The sequence below is a fragment of the Scyliorhinus torazame genome, chromosome 16, assembly GCF_047496885.1.
Source record: "Scyliorhinus torazame isolate Kashiwa2021f chromosome 16, sScyTor2.1, whole genome shotgun sequence".
Classification (NCBI taxonomy): Eukaryota; Metazoa; Chordata; class Chondrichthyes; order Carcharhiniformes; family Scyliorhinidae; genus Scyliorhinus; species Scyliorhinus torazame.
The window spans coordinates 158,944,497-158,970,846 of NC_092722.1; positions in this window are offsets into that span (position 1 = coordinate 158,944,497).

A 26,350-nucleotide genomic window follows, 5' to 3' on the forward strand; every position below is an offset into this window, starting at 1 on the left:
TCGTCATGCTCGAGCTGCAGAAGAACTGCTCCTGGACCATCTTTGGACGCTACTGTTGACACTTCAATCTGCTTGTATAGGTCAAAAATTTTGAAACGTGGCGTGGTGGTTAGTGAAGTCTTGAGCTTCTTCCACTCTAATTCATGTTGCTTAGTGCAAGTGAAATCCACTGTCATGTGCAGGAGATTACATAGATGTGTTGATTTTGCTGACAGGTTTGGATTGAATTTCCCGAAAAAATCGATCATTCTCATCACTCTTAAGGTGGCTTTCTTTTTGTGTGGTTTTGGCATGTTGAGAATTGCTTGGATTTTGTCCTTGTCAAGTTCAATGCCATGCAGTGAGAGCTTATCACCTCGGAATGTGACTTCAGTGACTCCAAATTGGCACTGTTTTGCTTCTTGAGCTTCAGCCCATTTCTCCTGACGCTCGTTCAAACTTTAAGCAACCTCGTATTGTGCTCTTCTACGGTTGAGCCCCAAACGATGATATCATCCACCTACACACGTACACCTTCACCGCCTTTGATTATGTGCTCCATAGCACATAAAAATCTCTGATGCCGAAATTATTCCAAAAGGCATTCTCAGAAAGCAGTACCGTCCAAACGGCATTTTGAAAGTGCAATATTTTGTACTTTGTTCCTCTAGCTTTAGTTGTCAGAAACTCTGAGATGCGTCAACATCCATAAACAATTGTGCACCAGTCATCTCAGATAGGGCAGCACGGTAGCCTTGTGGATAGCACAATTGCTTCACAGCTCCAGGGTCCCAGGTTCGATTCTGGCTTGGGTCACTGTCTGTGCGGAGTCTGCACATCCTCCCCGTGTGTGCGTGGGTTTCCTCCGGGTGCTCCGGTTTCCTCCCACAGTCCAAAGATGTGCGGGTTAGGCGGATTGGCCATGATAAATTGCCCTTAGTGTCCAAAATTGCCCTTAGTGTTGGGTGGGGTTACTGGGTTGTGGGGATGGGGTGGCGGTGTTGACCTTGGGTAGGGTGCTCTTTCCAAGAGCCGGTGCAGACTCGATGGGCTGAATGGCCTCCTTCTGCACTGTAAATTCTATGATAATCTATGTGATTTCCTTGCGCTTTGATATTTGGTAATGTTATCTTTTGGTATTCTTGTTCAAGATTTGTTATTCTTATTCAAGATTTTTAGGAGCCATGCATATGCGAATATCGCCATTCCTTTTCTTTACACAAATCATGAAGTTTACCCAGTCGGTAGGTTCTTCTATTTTTCTGATTACTTTTCATTTTGTCATTCTGTCCAGCTCCTTTTTGAGGCGATCCTGAAGAGGTGCAGGTACTCTGGGTGCCTGTATCACGGATTTTGCATCCTCTCTGAGTTGTATCTTGTAGGTGAATGGTAGTGTACCAAAAGCTGTGAACACATCATTGAATTTGCTGGTAATGTTCTCAGAATCCTAAGCGTGTTGATCCAATCCTTTGTGGATGCTATATACCAACTGCACTAGACCTAATTCTTCACAGGACTGATCACCTAATAACGAATCCAAGTCCTCGGATACAATATAGAATGGGACGGAATAAACTGTGTTCTTCACCACCACACTCAGGTCACAAGCACCATAACATTTAATGTTTGAACCATTATAATCTCTCAGAGATATTTTATGATTTCTTCTCATCGGCTAAATTTTTAGATTTTTAAAATCAATTATGCTGCATGCTGGTTAAATTGGCTTTGGCACCAGTGTCTAACTTCAATCGGACCACTGTACCATTCACTTCAAGTGCTAGCAGTCATTTGTCCTCATCAACCTCATTTATTTTAAATGGTGTATCAGTTTGCATTTTTTTGAATGCTGAAGAATTTTTTGATGTCTCCAAAAAAAATTCTCCAAAAATATACTCCAACAAACAATTATGTTTCATCAGTGGAGACTGTGTCTTCCACTGTGCTGACTGGCCTGGGGTTGAGCTTGGAGTAACAATTCTGAGCAAAGTGTTTTTTTTCCTTTGCACTTGGAACAAAACTTGCCAAACACTGGACACTGCCTTAATTTGTACCTTTGACCACATCTTTTACACGGAAATACTTCATTCTGATCTTTAACCTGTTTGTTGGTGTGCGCGGAGCTGCAGGAACCTTCCCGCTTTTTTTCAGAAGTTTCCTGCCATTTCGGAAAAAGGAAGGCAACCAAAGTTTTCTCCTCCAAGAGGATGCCGCCATTACTAAGAAACATTTCAGAATGCTGTGCTGCTAGCTCATGAGCCTGACAAATCTTAACTGTTTGTTCCAAAGACAGCTCCGATTTCCTCAGCAACCATTCCCTCAGCTTACTTTTATTCACGGCAAACACAATCTGGTTCCGAATCCACCGCAGAAAAATTACAGGTTTCAGCTTTTAACTTTAAATGAGTGATGAACTGATCTATGGACTCTCCTGTCTTCTGTAAACGTGATCTAAATTCATAGCATTCATAAATGTCGTTCTTTCTGAGGCTGCAATGTGCATCAAATCTTCAAATTACTTTGTTAAAATTTTTACTATCTTCACCGTTTGCAAATTTAAACGTATTAAACACAGCAATTGCTTCTGGCCCTGCCGCTGTTAGGAGCATCGCTACCTTATGTGAATCTGATTGATCTTCTAAATTTACTGCAGTAAGAAGCAGATTAAATTGTTGTTTAAACATTTACCATGTCCACATTGCCATGAAAGCTGAGACTTTTTGGTGGCTTCAATAACTCCATGCTGTTATTCTCTGTCCGGAAAATCTTCAAATCTCTGTGGCACGCTGATCGTTTTTTTGGGGGTGTTTAATAACTTCTAAACCTGGTACCATGTAATGTTCTTGTCAAATGGCCTGATTTATTACAAGAACACTTGTAGCTAAAGCTATCAACGATTTATTAACATTAACTGAGGGCAACATATATACAAAACAGATGAAAAATAGCAAAATCATGCCAAACAACCTTTCTTTCAATTTCCTCCAGCCAGTGTGAGGTCAGCTGACTTTAACATTCACTTATATACTAGTGAGACTCCTAGTGGTCAATCAGTGAATTACAACACAGCCATGATATTACTACACCTTCTGATTTTGATTTTCTGGAGAAAAGAGGCCAGCCAATTAGTGACCAATTCACTCCTAGGAGGTAGGGTGGCAATTTAAATAATTAAGTGGCAGCTTGCCTCATATTTATCCACATTTTAAAATATAACTCAGAGTGGAAACCCCTCCGGCTGCAACATATCAGCTGTAGTTGCAGCATTTGTTGTTGTTGCCCCTGATTTGGGGGATGGAACCACCAGCTCTGATGCAACCCAAACCTGATAAACTCTCGGTACAGAATTATTTTAATCGGGAAATACCGAAAATGAACTTAACTGTTAGCAATCATCTGTGGGCGTGAAATCCCGCAAACTCAACAATTTAGAAAATATCTAATTGATTCTTAAAAGCTTTGCCTGGTCACACATCAGCCAATCATTGTAATAATATTCAAGGCACATGTTTGCAGCCCCAATGCTAAATTGCAGTGACACTTGCATTGAGTAATTCATCGGTAAATTAAATGATCAGGTGAAAACTGTTCAAACGTACAGCATAAGGTGAAACAAAAATGGGCAAACAAATATGGTGGTTATAAGCGAAGGAATATTAAAGAAAAGGTACATTGATTCTAAAATTCTATTAAAATTACAAAGCAACACACCTTTCCTACATTACCATCACTGAATTATACATAAATTGTATAATTTAAGTGTTTCTTTGAACATATGTAACATGTCGGGAACAGGGTTATACATTGGGACCATTCCATTCTGCTTTTACCAGGATTGAATTTAGTCAAACGCCTGTGTTGCCTTGATTGCTTTGGCCATGGGATTTTCCTGAGCTATGAAGCGTTCACTATTTATGAATATACCTTCAAAATAGAAAGTATTACTAGAGGTGATTAAGGATAAGAGACAATCAGATCTTAATCTATCCACTGAAGGCCTGTTTCTGCCCAAAGTGTCAGGCACTCAAAATAATCTGTACAAAATATGAAACAGGTTTCATTTTTCACTTTTTATTATCACTCACACCGATGATTTTTAATTTTCCTAATGTCTGCTCTGCTGTCACACAATGTAGAAAGTCATGATGAACATAATCTTTGAGAGTGTTATGGCTGAGGCATTTACAGAACCCCAAAATGTATCATGGAGTTCAACCAACCTCTCCCTTTAATAGATTTGCTGATTTTCCTAGCACACGGCTTTTTCCCTAGGTGTGGGATTACAATTATGGACACATGGGTTTTTCAACACAAAACATTGTTTATTCCATGAACTCAACTGAACATCTTAAATAAACATTGGATCTCTAAACACCCCTTACTTCAAAGATAACTCAGAAAATATTTCAACAGTAAATAACTCCTTAAAATGTTCCTTCAAACTTCCAAGAGACTTAACACCTTTAAACAAAATCACATCAGGTTAAAGGATATATAGATTTTCTGTAGAATGGCAAAGATATATTAGCTTGGTTGACTTCAGCTCCAGCACCTTGCTTTCTTCCTGCAGCTCTCTGGACACACACAGGGACACACAAACTGCTTTTTCCAACTGCCAAACTAAACTGCAAAACCAAAACAGCAAAATGGCTGACCTGACCTCAGCCCCACCCACTCTCAGACATTACTGTTTTCTTAAAGGTACATTGCTTAAACATCCATGTCTTAAAGGTACTCTCACATGACAACATAAAGATGTAGTTAAATTTTGTCAATCATGTCACACATGTCAAGTGATAGGGAAACCTCAAGCAGTGATAAAACCAGTGCCCATTCCAGCATTTGAGGAACATTTTACACGGGTCCTAATTGATTGCGTAGGAACGCTTCCTAAAATGAAAAGTGGGAATCAATATCTTTTGACTATAATGGATGTGTCTACTAGGTTTCCAGAGGCCATTCCAGTACATAATATTACAGCTAAAAAGATTGTGGAGGAGTTACTTAAATTCTTTACTAGATATGGATTACCCACAGAAATAAAATCGGATCAAGGATCGAATTTTACCTCAAGGTTATTCAAAGACGTTATGGATTGCTTATGAATAAAACAATTTATATCAACTGTGCACCATGCAGAATCGCAGGGAGCATTAGAAAGGTGGCATCAGACATTAAAGACAATGTTGAGGGCTTATTGTCAAGATTATCCAGAGGATTGGGATAAAGGAATTCCATTCGTACTGTTTGCATTTAGGGATGCTCCTAATGAGTTAACCAAATTTAGTCCTTTTGAACTAATTTTTGGTCATGAGGTAAGAGAACCAATTAAATTGATTAAAGAAAAATTGGTGAGTGAGAAATCAGAAATTACGTTATTGGATTATGTGTCAAATGTTAGGGAACGACTAAATAGAGCAGGTGAATTGGCTAGACAACATTTAAAAGTTGCACAAAATGTGATGAAATGGGTAGCGGACAAGAAATCCAAAGTTCATAGTTTTGCCTGTGTAGATAAAGTTTTAGTGTTGTTACCAGTGGTAGGTGAACCTTTAAAAGCAAGGTTTTGTGGACCTTATCAGATTGAAAGGAAATTAAGTGAGGTGAATTATGTGGCAAAAACACCAGATAGAAGGAAGACACACCGAGTATGTCATGTGAATATGCTTAAAAGGTACTTTGAAAGGGAAGGAGAGAAAAAGGAGGAGGTTTTAATGATTCTAACTCAAAGTGACGAACAAAATTCAGATGACTGTGAATTTGACATACCTCAAATTAAATTGGAAAGTGAGGATGTTCTTAAAAATTGGGATAAATTGTAGAGTTACCTTCCAGAGGAAAAACAGACTGACCTGAAAGAGTTAGTGATATCACGTGGGAAAGTTTGTAGAGATAAATTGGGAAGTACTAAAATGGCTATACATGATGTGGATGTGGGAAATGCTGTTCCAATCAAACAACATCCATGCAGACTTAACCCTTTAAAATTGGCACAGGTTAACAAAGAGATTGAGAGTTTGCTTAAAAATGGCATAATTGAAGTGGGTTGCAGCCAATGGAGCTCACCCATAGTGATGGTACCTAAACCAGACAGTACCCAATGGTTGTGTGTGGACTATAGAAAGGTTAATGCAGTTACAAGAACGGACTCTTATCCTATCCCGCGTTTGGAGGATTGCATTGAGAAAGTGGGACAATCAGCTATTATTTCTAAACTGGATTTAAAGGCTACTGTCAGGTACCTTTATCCGAAAGAGTGAAGGAGATTTCAGCTTTTGTGACTCCAGATGGTATATACCAATTCAAATTTATGCCATTTGGCATGAAATCGCCCCAGCCACATTTCAACGGTTAACTAACAAAGTTGTTTCAGGATTACCCAATTGTGCGGTATACATCGACGATCTGGTAATTTTCAGCCAGACATGGAAAGAACATTTAAAACATCTGCTGGAGTTATTCGATCGACTTCAGAAGGCGGGTTTGGTGATAAACCTAGCCAAAAGTGTATTTGGAAAAGCCCAAGTCACTTTCCTTGAGGAGTTTCCGATACCCTCAAGACGAAGGAAAATAATGCGATTTCTTGGCATAAGTGGATTTGATTGAACATTTGTGCAAAAGTTTTGTAACGTGATTGCTCCACTGATGGACTTGTTTGGGAAGTTATTAAGGATTACTTAGTGTTGTATTCTTTGGGGGTTGTATTTGAATTGATGGTTGCTAAGATGTTCGCTGTATGTTTCAAAAAGGTTAACTTGAGTTCATAGAATAAACATTGTTTTGCTTTAAAAAACACTTTTCCATTTCTGGTGTACCACACCTGTAGAGTGGGCCATGTGCTCCCCATACCACAATCTATTAAAAGTTGGGGGTCAGGTGAACTCCATGATACACTTTGGGGTTCTCTAACTCCTGGCCCATAACGAACTCCACACGGACAGTGACCCAGAGCCAGGATCGATCCCGGGTCCTCAGCGCCGTGAGGCAGCAATGCTAACCACTGAGCCACTTAGCCGCCCTAAAGAAGAAGTCTCAATAACCGCTCGAACGACAAATGAGAGCCAGAAAGCTCTTTCAACAGGATAGCAGAGCCAAATGGGCTGAATGGCCGTGTCCTGGGTTGTATCATTGTTGGTTTCTTACTGAAGCAGATAGACACATACCTGTTGGGCTGCCAGGATTACAATGCAAAGGGCTTTAGGGGAACAATGTCGGCGACTCTCACTGAGAGCCCTCCTCAGCTCCAGGACGTCTAAATTCCAGCCTTGTTCCTCGTCCAGGGAATACTGGATCACTGCTCCGCCCAACAGGGCAATACACTCCGAAAGCAGAGGGGAATTTGGGTTAGGGATCATGATTCCTGTCTTTGCCTGGCTTCTGTTGTCGATCAGCATCTTGAAGATAATCTGTGGAAACAGGAGAATTGGGAGAGAATTCCTGATCATTCAGCCAGATCCTCACTCTTTGGATCAATTCCTCTCCAGAGTGGATCTATTTCACTGGATCCGTCTCTTAAGAGTACATCACCATTCATTGGCTCAGTCTCCATAGGTTATAGGAGCAGATTCAGGCCACTCGGCCCATTGAGTCTGCTCCGCCATTCAACCATGGCTGATATTTTTCTCATCCCCGTTCTCCTGCCTTCTCCCCATAACCCCTGATCCCTTTATTAATCATGAACAAAAAGAACAAAGAACAAAGAAAAGTACAGCACAGGAACAGGTCCTTCGGCCCTCCAAGCATGCGCTGACCATGCTGCCCTCTAAAATCTTCTACACTTCCTGGGTCCATATCCCTCTATTCCCATCCTATTCATGTATTTTGTGTATTCATGTATTCATGTACTCCTCGGCATTTCTCTTTAGAATCAGATACTTTAGTTCAATCTGACCACAGAGTCCCTTGCAATTCTACAATACAGTAGACACATCCATTATAGTCAAAAGATATTGATTCCCATTTTTTGTTTTAGGAAGCGGTCCGACACAATCGATTAGGACCCTTGTAAAAGGTTCCTCAAATGCTGGAATGGGTATTAAGGGTGCTGGTTTTATCACTGCTTGAGGTTTCCCTATCACTTGACATGTGTGACATGATTGACAAAATTTAACTACTTTATGTAGTCCAGGCCAATAAAAATGTTTCTGGATTTTAGCTTGAGTTTTCCTTATTCCCAAATGACCTCCCACTGGTACCTCATGTGCAACTCGCAACACCTCCTTTCTATACCCTACTGACAATACTACTTGATGAACTCCTGCCCACTTTTCATCCGCCTGCATATGTACAGGTCTCCATTTTCGCATCAAGACATCACTTTTATGGTAATAACACTCTGGTATACTCTCAGATTCCTCTTCTGTATATGCTTTCTGATATATTTGTTTTATTTCTACATCTTTCTGTTGTAACTCCGCCAATTTTCCTGAGCTAAAAATATCCGCCTCATCCTCCACCTGTTCTTGTTCTTTTTCAACCATCTGATTAAAAATCGTTTATGATAATTGGACTTCAACTTCATCTTCACTCTTTGATTTCTCCTCATGTCTTAACCTGTGACTTTGCGATCTTGTTACTACGCAATCCGGAAATATCCCAGGATATTCGTCCTTCAACACTTCAGTTGACGGATTTTCCAATGGCTTATCAACCACAGGAGGCATCATTCCCACCTGTGATCCAGCTATATCATTACCCAAGATCAACTGTATTCCTGGACAAGATAGTTTCTCTATTACTCCTACTACCACTTCACCACTCTTCACTGGACTTTCCAACCTTACCTTATATAATGGAATTCCACATATTACCACCTTTTCTGGCAACATTCTTTCCAAACTACATAATTCCTCATCTCTTACCATTCAAGATTGACTGGCTCCTGTATCTCTTAAAATTGTGACTTCTTTATCTGCTCCTCCTGATACACATGAGTAAACTTTACCCGCATAAGTAAATTCTTTAAAGACATCTGGCACCTTCTTATCAATTACTTCTTGAACAGGCTGCACAATCATTTGCACCTCCTTTGCTTCCCTTGGGCTTTCCTTTACCACTCTAACAAACCCCACTGTCTTATCCTGTTTCACCACATCAGCCTTCCCAGTGCTTTTCTTCAACCACCAACACTGTGACTTTACATGGCCTAGTTTATTACAGTGAAAACATTTGAAACTTTTCATTTCTCTTCCACCCTCCTGGATTTCTTTTTTAATCTGAGGTACACTCTCTTTATTATCTCCCGTCAGATCACCTTTACCTTTACCACATGAGTATTTCTCATGTCCCCAGTTTCTATCCCTCACCGGCTGAAACTGATGTCGGAAACCAAGACTTGATTTATGAACTAATTCATAATCATCTGCCATTTCTACAGCTAATCTCGTAGTTTTAACCCTCTGCTCTTCCACATGAGTTCTCACTACATCAGGAATTGATTTTTTAAACTCCTCCAAATGTATAATTTCTCTGAGAACTTCATACGTTTGGTCTATTTCAAAGCCCTTATCCACCTATCAAAATTACTCTGAGCCTTTCAAACTCCATGTATGCTTGTCCAAATTCTTTCCTTAAATTTCTGAACCTTTGTCTGTAAGCTTCAGGCACTAGCTCATGGATTTCCAGAAAGCCTTTGACAAGGTGCCACACAAAAGGTTGTTGCATAAGATAAAGATGCATGGAATTAAGGGGAAAGTAGTAGCATGGATAGAGGATTGGTTAATTAATAGAAAGCAAAGAGTGGGGATTAATGGGTGTTTCTCTGGTTGGCAATCAGTAGCTAGTGGTGTCCCTCAGGGATCAGTGTTGGGCCCACAACTGTTCACAATTTACATAGATGATTTGGAGTTGGGGATCAAGGGCAATGTGTCCAAGTTTGCAGACAACACTAAGATAAGTGGTAAAGCAAAAAGTGCAGAGGATACTGGAAGTCTGCAGAGGGATTTGGATAGGCTAAGTGAATGGGCTAGGGTCTGGCAGATGGAATACAATGTTGACAAATGTGAGGTTATCCATTTTGGTAGGAATAACAGCAAAAGTGATTATTATTTAAATGATAAAATATTAAAACATGCTGCTGTGCAGAGAGACCTGGGTGTGCTAGTGCATGAGTCGCAAAAAGTTGGTTTACAGGTGCAACAGGTGATTAAGAAGGCAAATGGAATTTTGTCCTTCATTGCTAGAGGGATGGAGTTTAAGACTAGGGAGGTTCTGCTGCAATTGTATAAGGTGTTAGTGAGGCCACACCTGGAGTATTGTGTTCAGTTTTGGTCTCTTTACTTGAGAAAGGACGTACTGGCACTGGAGGGTGTGCAGAGGAGATTCACTAGGTTAATCCCAGAGCTGAAGGGGTGGATTATGAGGAGAGGTTGAGTAGACTGGGACTGTACTCGTTGGAATTTAGAAGGATGAGGGGGGATCTTATAGAAACATATAAGATTATGAAGGGAATAGATCGGATAGATGCGAGCAGGTTGTTTCCACTGGCGGGTGAAAGCAGAACTAGGGGGCATAGCCTCAAAATAAGGGGAAATAGATTTAGGACTGAGTTTAGGAGGAACTTCTTCACCCAAAGGGTTGCGAATCTATGGAATTCCTTGCCCAGTGAAGCAGTCGAGGCTCCTTCATTAAATGTTTTTAATATAAAGATAGATAGTTTTTTGAAGAATAAAGGGATTAAGGGTTATGGTGTTCGGGCCGGAAAGTGGAGCTGAGTCCACAAAAGATCAGCCATGATCTCAATGAATGGTGGAGCAGGCTCGAGGAGCCAGATGGCCTACTCCTGCTCCTAGTTCTTATGTTCCTAGTTATTATGTGCACCTAAGATGGATTTTTTCACCTCCTTATACTTTCCCGGTACCTCCTCCGGTAGTGATGCAAACACTTCACTAGCTCTACCTACCAGCTTTGTTTGAATCAGTAATACCCACATGTCCTGTGGCCATTTCATTTGTTTAGCTACCTTCTCAAATGAAATGAAAAAGGCCTCCTTCTCGTCAAACCTTGGCAATGCTTGGACATATTTAAATAGATCACTATCACGTCTTCAACTATGATGCTCTGTCTCACTATCCTCATCAATCTCATCCAACTGTATGTTTTCCTTTGCGTCTGCCAATTGTAACTCATTTTCATGTTTCATAGCCATTTAATGAAGTTCAAATCCTCTTTCTTTTTCCCTTTCATCTCTATCTCTTTCTTTGTTTCTTTCTTCTCTCTCCTTTTCTTTATCCTCTGTATCTCTATCTCTTTCTTTGTTTCTTTCTTCTCTCCTTTTCTTTTTCTCTCATTGCATATTGAAGCTGCTTTAATTCTTTTTCATATTCAAATTGCTTAATCTGCAACTGGAGCTTTGCCATTTCATAGAATTTACAGTGCAGAAGGAGGCCATTCGGCCCATCGAGTCTGCACCAGCTCTTGGAAAGAGCACCCCACCCAAGGTCAACACCTCCACCCCAACCCCACAACCCAGTAACCCCACCCAACACTAAGGGAAATTTTGGACACTAACGGCAATTTATCATGGCCAATCCACCTAACCTGCACATCTTTGGACTGTGGGAGGAAACCGGAGCACCCGGAGGAAACCCACGCACACACGGGGAGGCTGTGCAGACTCCGCACAGACAGTGACCCAAGCCGGAATCGAACCTGGGACCCTGGAGCTGTGAAGCAGTTGTGCTATAGACAATGGTACCGTGCTGCCCTAATGAGTCAGAATGAGTCAGGCAAATTTAAATGCTCAGCTACCGCGGTAAGTACCTAATCTTTTCGCATTTTGCCAGGCAATGTTAACTGCAATGCTTTTGCCAAATCTAACAGTCTGCTTTTAGTCTCTGTCCATAAGGTATTGCGTGTTACCGTGTCCACCCCCAAAAACTCCTGAGCCTCTGAAAGAGCTATTGTCCACAACACACTCCCCACTTAAACTAAAATACCACACCGAAAAGCAACCACAATATACTCACCCCTCACTGTCTTTAAGTTCGTTAAGCCAATCCAATTGAAAGACTTTTATTACCCTCGAGCCCCCAATTGTTATGGGTCTGGGTTTACAGAACCCCAAAGTGTTTCATGGAGTTCAACCGACCCACAACTTGTAATAGATTGTGGTGTGGGAAGCACACGGCGTACTCTCCAGGTGTGATACAGCAGAAATGGACAAGTGGTTTTTTAAACAAAACAATGTTTATTCTATGAACTCAAGTTAACCTTTTAAAAACAAACATTGAATATCTTAACACCCATTACTTCAAAGGTAACCCCAAAAGACTACAACACTAAATAATCCTTCAAACTGTTCCTTTAAACATCCAAAAGACTTCAAACCTTCAAAAATAGGAGCACATTAGGTTACATTCAATATATTTATAGTCTTTGGATTGCAGAAATCAACAGACCAGCTCTGTGTTTCTTCATGCAGCTCACATCAAAACACACAGACACTCCCAGCTGTGTTCTAAAACTGAAACTCAAAAAAGCAGAAGTGAGCTCAGCTCCCCCTGTAAGGTTTTCGGGCAATTCGGCCTTTTTTGGAACTGCCCAAGAATAAAACTCAGAGACTGTAAACTGACTTTTCAGCCAAGAGAACGGAACCAGTTTTCCCAGCAGGCCTGGTCCGCTGAGCTGAGTAGGGAACATAAGTATTTACAAACCCCCCCCTAGGAGCTACAAGGAAGAAGGAGCCAGACAACGAGATAAGATCAAAACACAGACCAAGGGGCACGGGAATACACAGGGGGCCTGCCTGCAAGCAGGACAATGGGATGGTCATAGCCCCATGCAGATGTAAATGACCTGGCCTCCACCAGAGCAGAATCCAATCAACACCCCATCAACATAGCAGCTATCTCCGGAGCAGATGGAAGTCTTTGAAAATCTTCAAGGGAGCTCAACCTCGTTATCTCAAAAAACAGACTGGAGGCGGACCTAGGGGAGGTACTCCCATCTCGACAGGTCTGACCGGCTCAAAGGGGGCGGGACCAGCGGGAACTTTAAATCTTACCTTTTTCAATGCAAAAGGGGCTGGCCGATCACAGGACAAAGCCAGGTAAAACAATATAAAAGGGGCTGTGTTTTCGATTGGGGGTCTCTTCGTTCTTGGCTCGACCTCTGCACCCCTGACTTGACCTCTGCAGCCTGTGACCGTAAGTACTCTGCAGCAGCTTGCGAAACTCCCTTGACTTTAATAGTGGTTGAGGCTTTGGGGAAGGGAACCTGTTTTGTGCCTTGTGCTATTGCTAAAACTGTGTAATCATAAGAATTTTCGTTGTGTCCGTTTTAGTACTTTTGAATAGACTTAGTTTGTATTAGAGCATAAGATTTTATTGTATTTCTTCTGTTGATGATTTTGACCTGGGTTTTGCAATAAACCTTGATTTGATGATAATTGGAGTCGTTTAAATTCTTCAATCTTTCACCAGCGATCTCTGACCAAGTCATTGTTAAAATACTCCTCACCTTAATTCCGGGTTCAAGAATCGAGGGTCATCTTGAGCGATTCACTCAGGACAGACTGCTGGTTAGGAAATAAACAGCAGTGTCCTATTCTCTCTCTTGGGAAAGCTACTCTAGTGGAGTAGGAACCGGGTGGGGGTTGTACCACCGGCAAGAGAGAGAATCACCTGGGTATTGGTAGGGGTCTGGAGATCTGTGTGATATAAGTCTCAGGCTGTCGGTTAGGAATAAACGGCAGGCTTGAATCAGTGCTCTCTTCAGTGGAAGTGTCCCAGTGCGACATCCCCTGGCCTCTGAAGTTTCAGTGCCAGCTGGAGAGAGACACACACAGATATTCAAACCCCGGATATCGGCCCAGTAGTGGAGTAGCGGAGATGGCACCCTCTACACCCCCACCCTCTGACATCACTTCAGTAATATGATCAGCTCCATTTCTTAAAGGTGCATTGCTTAAACATCCATTTCTTAAAGGTACTCTCACATGACAGTAACGCAGTCCAGTGATGGACCCCCAGTGGCAATGTCTGCTGTGCAGTATAACTGGGTCAATCGAATTGGCAAGGGTCATTCTACGAGATAAATGTGTAGAATATTTTCATGGTTGATTCCTGGAGCATTGTGAAACCAACTAGGGATAAATCTATCTTAGAGTGACTATTGTGTAATGAGGCAGGGTTAATACGTAATGTGGGAATACAAGTTAAACTGCAAACTAATAATCTTACTACCATTGAATTCCATGTTAAATTTGAAAGCCTCATGGACTCCAGTCACAAGCTAGAATCTTATACTTTAAAAAAGCCAGTTACATCGGATGAGGGGGGCAGTAGTTGATTAAGTAAATGGGCCAAAATATAGGGTGTAAATTAACAGTAGTAAACACCTAAAAGAAGCAATTCACAATGTTCAACCAAAATACATTTTATTACAATATAGTATTATGGGCCAGGGTTTAGGGAACACCAACGTATATCATGGAATACACCTTACCCACAACTTTAAATAGATTTTGGTTATGGGGAGCCCAAAGGCCCACTTTACAGGTGTGATGCAACAGAGAGCAAAAGTATGTTGAAAACAAAACAATGTTTATTCTATGAATCCAGTTAATATTTTATAAACATACAGTAGACAATTTATCAACTACCAACACACGTAACTCTACAGATGCAATACTCTACAGATAGCCCTTAATAAATTCCCAAACAACATCCATAAGTTAAACCCTTTTTAAATAAAGACAGCAGGTTTAAATGCTCTGCAGAAACAGGTATTACTTTGAAATCATCAATGATCTGGCGACATTCTTTGGCTTGTAGAGAGAGCGATCATTACACAGCTGCTTGCTTTGAATGCAGCTCTCCACCTCTCAAATCGAAACCAAGAATCACCCTGCAGCACCCAGCTCAAAATGAAAGTGAAACAGGCAGCCCAGCTCCACCCACACACTGGCATCACTGCAGCTATTTTGATAAACACCCATTTCTTAAAGGTACATCCAACTGACAATAGAAAGTCAGCAAGGAAGTCCCATCTGTGGCCCACTCAGGAAGTTGAGGATGGGCGTGAGGATCCCACCCTCTTTTTACCCCTCCCTGGTTGATTGTAACAGGTCTTTTTGAAATTCATAAGACATAAGATGAATGTTCCTATTCATTGTCCATTTCACTCTTTACATGCTGATTGCAAATAACTCAGTCAGGCAGGCTTCCTTGAGTTTAAACACTTAACACGTTAGTTTTTAATGTGCTAAAAACACACCCAGGTAAAGATATTAAATTATTAAACAATGTAAACACACAGAACATAGAAAGATACAGTACAAAACAGGCCCTTCGGCCCACGATGTTGTGCCGAACCTTTGTCCTAGATTAATCATAGATTATCATAGAATTTACAGTGCAGAAGGAGGCCATTCGGCCCATCGAGTCTGCACCGGCTCTTGGAAAGAGCACCCCACCCAAGGTCAACACCTCCACCCTATCCCCATAACCCAGTAACCCCACCCAACACTAAGGGCTATTTTGGACACTAAGGGCAATTTATCATGGCCAATCCACCTAACCAGCACATCTTTGGACTGTGGGAGGAAACCGGAGCACCCGGAGGAAACCCACGCATACACAGGGAGGATGTGCAGACTCCGCACAGACAGTGACCCAAGCCGGAATCGAACCTGGGACCCTGGAGCTGTGAAGCAATTCTGCTTTCCACAATGCTACCGTGCTGCCCTTAAGAACAAATTAATCTACACTATATCATTCTACCGTAATCCATGTACCTATCCAATAGCTGCTTGAAGGTCCCTAATGTTTCCGACTCAACTACCTCCACAGGCAGTTTGGAGGCCACCCATAAATCTGCGGGTAGTTCAGAAGTCGTTGATTGGACTGAACGATGGTAGTGCAGTGTGCCAATGAGGACAAATGGGCGTTGAAAATATTCTAAAGTGCCTGCGGGTAGGATTTGACTTCCATTAAAGAAAGGATCAGCTTGTCCTCGTAGTGCAGCTGCCAGAAATCCCAAGGACCTGGCAAGGACTTCCCAAGGACTAGGACGTGGCCTTCGTTCACAGAAAGGGTCACGTGGGGTGACACAAGTCCCGACTGACTCCAGAGGCCATGGGGTAAATTTTCAAGAAAGGCAGACCCTTCTTTTCCCTTAGCGAGGCCAACAAAGGAAACGGATTGTAGAGAACCGAGGGCATCTTGGTAAATGCTCTCCAGATCAGGCGAGCATCCTGTATGATCGTAGCAAAGAGTGACATGTGGACTGGGAATATCTAAGGGAGGTGAAAAGTGTGAGGGATCAAAATCAACCGATCACCACTGTGGAGTAGTGAAAAGGGGAACATTTTGAAGCTGGGCCTTCGGGATAGTTGATATAATAATGCCGTTATCAAGGCAAACAATTTCCACCTGCAAGGGACACAGCAAATCACGTCCGGCCAGGTTGACACCAAGGATGCGGGTAACTGTGAATGGGATGCAACATTTCCGGCCCTCAAATTGAACAGAGAGCGGCTTCGTAAGCGGATAAACAGCACCTTCCCCCATGAAACCAGCAAGTTCGACATGCTTATCAGAAAGGGGAAAGCAATGTTTCTGAATTAATGTCCAGTCTAGCATAGAATGAGTCACGCCGGTGTCAATCAGGAAGGGGATAGCCACGCCCTCTGTGTAAATCGTAGCGGTGGGCTCGACAGAGTGGTCTGTTGAGAGGACTGGAAAGTTCGATCTCGCTAGTCAGTAGGGGTTAGAGGCAGTAAAGGGTGTCTGCCGACGGGGTTGAAATCTACCTTGTCGTCGGGGTGCTGGCCATTTGCTAGCGTAGTTGCCTGTTCATTGACAGTTGAAGCAAGTGACATTATATTTGGCAGGAGGACGACGCGGAGGAGCGCTGTCGAAATCCTCCATGTGTGGAGTGAAGGGGTAAGGAGCCTGTGAGCGGTAACCAAATTCAGGAGGGTCCGTGCAATCTGGGCGATAGTAACGTGAATCTGTCTGAGAGTTCTGACCTTTGGGAGCTCTTCTTTGAGAGGGACGTTGGATGAATTTGGATTTAATTTTGGGCGAAATGTCTTTGTAACAGGTCTCACGGTTGCGGCCATTGTTCCAATAATAAGACACAGCACGTTTCATTTGAGGTTTAGAATTGTCAGACCAGTCCATGCTATTAGTTTTAATACTGGATGCTACGCAGCCAGGCAAAACCTGCATTAATAGTGCATTAAATTGGGGAGACTGTGTGCCTGCATTGAAAGCAATGTCCCCGGAGGAAAGAGCCATACAAAAGCGGTCAAATAATTCTGGACCACCTTCCTTAGAGGTGGGGGTACATTCAAGGTGTTTGGCGATGTCAACGGGTTTACGGAGAGCCTGTTTTAGTGCAGGGAACATTAAACTACGCTGATCGCCCTCCGTTTGGTGTGCGGCGCTGAAGGCCGTCCATGTGTCCCCATGAAGTCCTAATTCATTTTGCCATCTTTCCCCTAATTCTGGGGGAAGGGATGAATAAATCAGTGAATATTGATCAAGTGCGGTAGCACCGTACATGGTCGCAGTTCTCCTCAAAAACTCAGTGAACCCCTCTGGGACCTCTTTGCAGGAGGGGCATTGGGCCATGATCAAACATAGCTCATGGGGTTTAAAAGCCTGCCACACCTCAATGAATGGATCGTCATTATCACCAGCGTGGGGGTTAATAACACTCCTAATGGGATCATTTGCAGGGGGAGGTGGTGGCGGAAAAGTTTCCTCCTCCTTAGGTTGCAGTGATAAATCAAGAAAAGCCTGATTAACAGAGGTGAAGGGTTGTTCCATATTAACGGCTTGCGTATGTGACCGCGTGCGTGTTGCTACGGGGGATGCATTAGCAGGAGTTTCATTGGCAGTGGGACCATAAGGGGGATTCTGGACTTGGGACGGTGGAATTGTAGGAACGGGGTGTGCAGGATGAGGGTGGGGTCCAGGGGTTAAATCTTCCTCCTCTTCCGTATCGCCTGAATAGGGAAACATCGGCATGCCAGAGCAACTGGGAGGATCCTCCTTTTGTTTAATTTGATTGGCTAGCCCTCTTTGCCTATTGGTTGGAGATTTTTTATTTTCACCTTGTTGTTTATGCTTTCTATCCCAAAGTTCACATTCCAATTTTAAAGTCTCCCAATTTTTTGCTTTACCATCCACACAATCATCAATCCCTTTTCTACGGGCGTTATCTCTCCAACTCATTCATAGTGATTGTTCGTGGCGCTTAGTGGAAGCCGGCGTTTCTCTGCCAAATAATTTTCTCAGCAGAAATGCAATTATTGTAGTTCCAAGGGCCCCCTTGTGGCCAAATATCGTTACCCAATTTATTGTTCAGCGCTGCAGATAATCTCCGTAAATTACGTTCTTGAGAAAGGTTTTCAGAGCACATGAAAAATAGAGGGGAATTGCCCCCGGTTTTGTCTAAACTCTGCCCCATAATGTCAATAAAATGTGCCCCTGGCAACCAAAAAATGATCAATAAAAAATCCCTGGTACCAAATCAAATTGCAGGGTCCCTGACCCAAACTATATAAGAGGTCCCTGACCCAAACTTAAACCTGTAAAACAAGCAAGAGGTCCCTGACCTAAGGCTAGCCACAATTGGGGTCCCTGACCCTAAGTACTCTACTAACAGTACAATTTAGATTTGAGCACCGTCACCTGTTTAGTTACTTCCGTCAGGGATGAGGGGTCGAACCACCAATCCGAGAAAGAGAGAGAGAGACCAAGGTTAATCTTACCTTGTGCCGGTGTTTGTCTCTTTCCTCCGGGTCTGGCTCGATCACTTCCTCAGTCCCCCACAGAATTCACTCAGGGTATTGGTAACTGCTCGCTTGCGCCAAAATGTCAAAGTCAATATTTTCCCGCTTCTGTAGTAGAAAGATACAACACGCTCGTTAAGACAGAATAACAAGCTTTATTTTCGAAAACAACTGCATGCAGTAATGGCTGAAACTTGAAGTCAGAGAGCAGTCAACAAAACTGCTGAGTCTTTCACAAGTTCCGCGCTTTCGCAGAGAATTAGCTCGATATTTATACATTATCTTTATCAAGATTATGTGACAACAGTATGGTCAGGAGTTTGATCGGAAATACAAATGGAAGCAAAGACCAGACCATGTTTGGTCATATCACTCATACCATTATTTAGTCCTCGGAGGGAACATTGAAAGGTCGGAATAGACTTGTTTCTTCCTGAACTTATCTTGTTTTAAATTCCTACGGCCCTGGGTTATGATGAGTTAGTTTTATCAGGAGTTGCCGAGGTCCGGTGTTTTGGAATGGCTCGACATTCGCTGATCTATTCAGACTTCAAGTTATGCAGAGTTGGCCTACGGCCATACTAGTCTGAAAATGGTTAGGGCCGCATTCTTTACATGGGCCCGGTGAGCTGGAATGAGTAGTTTCAGCCTTTCTTATATTGTATCAAACCTTTTGACCAGTCTTCCAGTTGACCAGTTTTCCCATCATGCCATTACTTAATCAATACCATATCACAAGTCAACATGGTTTTACAACAGGGAAATTGACACATTTAATAAAGATTCAAGGATGTCATTAATGAAGTAAATAAATGGGGATCCAGTTGATGTAGTATACCTGGATTTGGGAAAGGAATTCAGGTAAATAGCCATACAAGAGGTTCATGGCAAGATAAGGGCTCATGGAGTTGGGGATAATATATTACCATGAATAGAAGATTGGTCAGACTGGACACAGAGAATGGGCATAAATGGAGTATCTTTAAGTTGGAAGGCTATGACTAGCAGAGTCCCAGAAGGATCAATGCTGGTGCCTCAGCTATTTACAATCTATCTTAATGATTTGGATGAAGAGACAGAGATTAACATTTGCTAATGATACAAAGCTAGATGGAAGGTAATTTGTGGGGACAGGGAAGCTACTAACAGAGATAGACAGGCTGAGATAGGGAGCAACAAGATGGCAGGTGGAGTATAATGTGAGGCTGTGTGATGTTATTCACTTTGGTCATAAGAATAGAAAAGCAGAATATTTTTTGCAAGCATTGATGTTCAGAGACATGAGTATTCATGGAAGGAATGCAAGAAATTAAACATGAAGATATCGTGAACAATTACAAAATCAAATGGCATGCTGCCAAAATTGCAAGGAAATTGAAATACAGAAATAAATAAATCATGCCACAATTATACAGGGCTTTGTTAAAAACATTGTGTGCAGTCTTGGTCTCAGTATTTAAGGAAGGATGTATTTGCTCTGGAGGCTTTGGGAGTCCTTGTTCACGATTCTCTTAAGGGTAACGTGCAGGTTCAGTTGGCAGTTAGGAAGGCAAATGCAATATTAGCATTCATGTCAAGAGGGCGAAAATACAAGACCAGGGATGTACTTCTGAGGCTGTATAAGGCTCTGGTTAGACCCCATTTGGAGTATTGTGAGCAGCTTTGGGCCCCGTATATAAGGAAAGATGTGTTGGCCTTGGAAAGGGTCCAGACGAGTTTCACAACAATGATCCCTGGAATGAAGAGCTTGTCGTATGAGGAACAGTTGAGAATTCTGTGTCTGTACTCGTTGGAGTTTAGAAGGATGAGGGGGGATCCTATTGAAACTTATAGGATACTGCGAGGCCTGGATAGAGTGGATATGGAGAGGATGTTTCCTGTCGGAAGAACTAGAAGCAGAGGAACAATCTCAGACTAAAAGGATGATCCTTTAAAACAGAGATGAGGAGTAATTTCTTCTGCCAGAGGGTGATGAATCTGTGGAACTCTTTGCCGCAGAAGGCTGTGAGGTCAAATCACTGAGTGTCTTTAAGACAGAAATAGATAGGTTCTTGATTAATAAGAGGATCAGGGAGAAGACAGGAGAATGGGGATGTTAAAAATATCAGCCATGATTGAATGGCGGAGCAGACTTGATGGACCGAGTAGCCTAATTCTGTTTATATGTCTTATGGTCTAATAGGGTGTACAGCAAAGGTTCATGATACTGCTCGCTGGGATCAGAGGATTGCACGATGATGAGAGGCTGAGTAAATTGGGTGTATAGTCTCTGGAGTTAAGAACAATGATAAATGATCTGATTAAACATATACAATTGTGAACAGGTTTGGTAGGGGAGACTCTGAAAAATTGTTTGCAATGATTGGTGAATCTAAAACATGGGGGCACAGTCCGGCATCGCGCCGCCCCAAAGGTGCGGAATTCTCCGCATCTTGAGGAGCCGAGTCCTCACCTTGAGGGGCTAGGCCCGCGCCGGACTGATTTCCGCCCCGACAGCTGGCGGGAAAGGCCTTTGGTGGCCCGCCAACTGGCGCGGAAATGACTTTGCCATGCGGCGCATGCGCGGGAGCGTCAGCGGCCGCTCACGGCATCCCCGCGCATGCGCAGTGGAGGGGGTCTCTTCCGCCTCCACCATAGTGGAGACCATGGCGAAGGCGGAAGGAAAAGAGTGCCCCCACGGCACAGGCCCGCCCGCGGATCGGTGGGCCTCGATCGCGGGCCAGGCCACCGTGGGGGCACCCCCCGGGGCCAGATCGCCCCGCGCCCCCCCCAGGACCCTGGAGCCCGCCCGCGTCGTCTTGTCCTGACGGTAAGAGAGGTAGTTTGATTCTCGCCGGCGGGACAGGCATTCCAGCAGCGGGACTTCGGCCCATCCGGGCCGGAGAATCACCGGGGGGGCCCGCCAACCGGCGCGGCGCGATTCCCGCCCCTGCTGAATCTCCGGTGCCGGAGAATTCGGCAACCGGCGGGGGCGGGATTCACGTCAGCCCCCGGCGATTCTCCGACCCGGCGGGGGGTCGGAGAATCCCGCCCAATGTATTTGAATAATGTACAGGAAGCCGATCAAGGAATAAAAACAGAAAATTCTGGAAATACTCAGCAGGACTGGCAGCATAAGTAGAGAGAGAAGCAGAGGGTGTGATTCTTCTGTATTCACTCTATAAGTGTTGCTGCCAGTGGGAAAATGAGATTCTTTCCTGTTGATGCTGGGAGCACTGAAGAGGCCTGATCCAGCGATGTAAATGACCTGTCTCTCCCCCCACGTGAATCATGCTGAATTTCTGAATCCCCAGGTGCATGATTAATTGGAGTCGGAGCAGCATTTAAATGCTTCCCCCAGCACTGTGACATTTCAGCCAAGAAGATGACTGCACAATGATTGGCACCACGGTTCCTGGATGCAAACATTGAGAGTCTGTTGGATGCTGTGGAGGAGAGGAGGGCCAACCTAATCCCCAGGGTTGGCAGAAGACCTCTGGCCCATGTAGTGTTAGAAGCCTAGGATGCAGTGGCAGAGGCTATATGTGCCGGCACCATCACGAGGAGGACCAGACTCCAGCGCCGCAACAAAACCTCCTTCGAGTTGCAAAGGGTGAGTACCCATCTGTCTGCCCCGGCATCTTAGCCATCTCTAACCTCTGGCATCTTACCGTATATTCAGATGGAGGCTCAAGTGGTGCTGGGTCAAGCCTGAAGAAGTTCAGCCACGGAGGGAACTACATGAGTTCAACCCCTTCCCACCAGTATGAACCCCACTAACCCCAGGTCACTAGAAAAAGCCCCCTCTGCAACCCAGAATACAGTTCCAAAGGGCACTTACCTCCTTGTTCCCCCTCGGAGTCCATGGCGCCTTGTCTCTGCCTTTCAGGACTTGCGCAGATCACGCCCTTGTGACTCCCGATTGGGGAGGTGGGGGGGGGGGGGGGGGGGGGGGGGGGAACTGGAACATCCCAGGAGGCTGTTGAATCAGGTTTCCTGCATGATAAATACATTTGAATGACTGCCGATGAGTATTTATCATGTTCTCACGTGCTCTGGGCGAGTACCTCATTGGGGCCTGTGGGGCGGTTTGCAAGACTCTCAACGGGTTTGATGCCTCACACCAGATTCAATGGGCCATCGTGATTCACATCTGGGGCTAGCAGTCCCGGAGAATCGCCCCCAGTGTTAATGTTCCAGGTCAATGATCCTTCTTCAGAACTCTGACCTGAAACCGTTGCTCTGGCCAAAATCTTCAGTGTCTCCTCAGAGCAGGAGTGTTAACTGGCACGGCTGAGAAATGTCATTAGAAGGCCTTTTATGTGTTTCCTGGTGGCAGGAATGCAGGACGCAATTATTCATCCACCCACCATCACCACAGCCCCGTCAATGACGGGTATTGTTGCCTGCCACTGGACTTCAGGAATGACATTTTTACAAATTTGCATTTAATTACAGGACCACAAACCAAACTCATTCCCCCATCTCAAATTTAAATCCCACATCGGTGTGATCTCGGAACGGTGCAATGTACGACTGGTTTTGAAAGTCATGCACCTGAGGAGCTGAACCCCAAGGAAAAGGTAGAGGGGAGTGCACACAACCTAATGCAGCGCTCGTGATTATTCCAGTTCAAGGAAGCAGTCCCTCTATTTTGGACTGGGAGTGCAGTTCCACAGGCAAATCTCCACAGCATCTCTTGGTGGCTGTCTTGTGGGGCTGTGGCACAGGGAAGTCTGTGGGAGGGAAGGGAGGTGAGGGAAACTCTGGGAATAGTGAACAGTGCGGGGGAGAGGGAGCCAAGGCTGCGCAGACTGAATGGAAGAGAGGGTGAAAACAACGACCAGGCGAAGGCAAAAATAGATCGAAGATGAGCACTTATTCCAGCTATGATCATGTAGCTTGAGCTCAGTTCATGTGCTTGGATTCGGACGAGTCAAGTAATTGTGCCCACTCAAGCAAGTCTGAGAATGTCAATAATTTTTGCTCTACGTTGAACCCGTCATGCACAGACTCCAAAATTCAATGAGTGCTCTAGTTTGGAAGAAGCATTGGGCAACTGGGCAAGCTTGAGGATCCCCTTAGAAAGATGACCATGAAGCACTGACAAAGGGGTGTGACCCCTAATCCCTTGCTCCATCTTAATGTTCACATTGACAAGTTCCCTTCATGGTCCAAGCAAAACGCAAGGACTTGGATTGCAGGTCGGGATCATGCCTATGCCTGAGATCAGAGCTCAGGATTCAGTCATGTGGCCAAAGCTGTCATCACTCGGTCATGTGGTATGGGACGATAGTGGGGGGGCGGGTGTTTTGGTTAACCACCATATGCACTACACACTGGGCATCCATGTGGTGGTTAGGACTCTGTGGTAAGCATCAAGGGGCCTGAGAGGCAGGCGCAGGTGATGACTTGATAAAGACTTGGTCCTCAGCAGACAACTGGTGACCATTGCATATCTCTTTGATACTGCAGTGAGGAGACCATCAGGAAGCTGAATCTTGATGATCCCGCTGTCTGCCTCATTGTTTATATGCAGGAGAGAAGATGGAGAAGAATGCAACAGCGGCGCTTGGCTCACCAAAGACAGGAGCAGAACCTTCAAGAGCAAGGGGTGGCAGGGCCTCCTCCACACATGGAGGATGAACTCCAGAGAGCCTTCGCTCATACTTGCATCAGTAGACTCAGGGTCCATAGACGGTACTTGTCATTCTGTCAGGTGACTGAGAACCAGTGTCACAGAGATTGCACATGTCCAGGTTGGTTACACCTGCCACCTGCTATTGGATTAGGCACAGAGGGACTTGAAGGGCATCTTCTGTCAGTGTCAGGGAAAGTGACCGCAGTACTTAATTATTATGCCAGTGGTTCCTTCCAGGGTTCCACAGGTGACTTTTCCGGGACCTTGCAAGCTTCCACACACACAAATGCATCCAGGAGGTCATGGAATGCCATCTTCACGAGCGCGCACAACTTTGTGCATTTTGACAGGGATCAGACAAGCCAGGAAGCAAGAGCACTGAGACTTTTACAGATCTCTGGGTTTCCACAGGTGCAGGATGTCATTGCCTACAGTCATGTGGCACTCAGATCTCTGGAACAACAAAGTAGTTAACCTCATCAACCGCAAAGGCTTCCACTCACTGAGTGTTCAGCTGGTCTGAGACCACACCAAACACACCCTGCATGTTTATGCATAATTCCCAGGGAATATCCACGATTTCTATATTCTCTGCAACTCTCAGTTCCCTGACATCTTCCAAGATCCACAGAGGTGCAGGGTTGGCTCTTCAGTGACAAGGGCTACCTTCTGAGGATGTGGCAAATGGCACCCAGGCAGAGGCCACAGAGTGCAGCAGAGAATAGGTACAATGAGGTTCATGTTGCTGAGGATCAGGCAGTTCGATATGCTCATAGATGGCGATGCTGAGGCTGCTCTAGAACTAAGTCCCACCATGGTTTGTGTCTCTGTGTTGGTGGAGGCTGTGGGTGAGTGAGAGACAGATCAACAATGTCAGTATCTGCAGATTCCTCGACTGTGCTGTTCTTGGAGCTGGCTTGTAGACCCTTTGGCTGCTTCCCTGATGTATCAGTGAAATAAATTAGATCATTAGTACATGGCAGGGGCCTGTGAAATAGGAGACATCACTCACATTATGATTGTCTGCTGAATGTTGCAGTGCATAGAACAGAGAACTGCACAGTACAGGCCCTTCGGCCCATGATGTTGTGCCCAACTAGTCTGAAACTAAGATCAAATCAACCTACTTCCAATCATTCTAGTGCACTCCATATGCCTATCCAATAACCGCTTGAAAGTTCCTAAAAGTGTCCGACTCCACTACCATAGCTGGGAATGCGTTCCACGCCCCAACCACTCTCTGAGTAAAGAACATACCTCTATATCTTCCACCATGAACCTTATAGTTTTTGCCCCCTTGTAACAGCTACATCCACCCGAGGAAAAAGTCGCTGAACATCCACTCTATCTATCCCTCTCATCATCTTATACACCTCAATTAAGTCACCTCTCATCCTCCTTCGCTCCAATGAGAAAAGCCCTAGCTCTCTCAACCTTTCCTCATAAGACCTACCCTCCAATTCAGGCAGCATCCTGGTAAATCTCCTTTGTATCTCCTTTGTACCCTTTCCAATGCTTCCACATCCTTCCTATAATGAGGTGACCAGAACTGTACATAATACTGTAAAAGGGGTCTAACCAAGCTCTTGTACAGTTGCAGCATAACCTCACGGCTCTTGAACTCAATCTCCCTGTTAATAAATGCTAACACACTATAGGCTTTCTTCATGGCTCTATCCACTTGGGTGGCAACTTTCAGAGATCTATGGACATTAACTCCGAGATCTCGCTGCTCCTCCACATTCATCAGAACCCTGCCGTTAACCCTGTAATCCACATTCAAATTTGTCCTACCAAAATGCATGATCCTCACTTGGTTCAGCGCCGCCAACCTCACCGTCAGCACACGAGTAGTTCACGTCCTCGGCGATCGTCTGATTCGCTCTATCCTCAAAACCTATGAGGAACTTGACTTTGGCCCTCCCCAAGTCTGGGACCTCTCTCTCTTTTGTTATGTGACAGCTTGTCCTGTATGAAGACAGATGAAGAGAGCAGAAGAGCAGGAC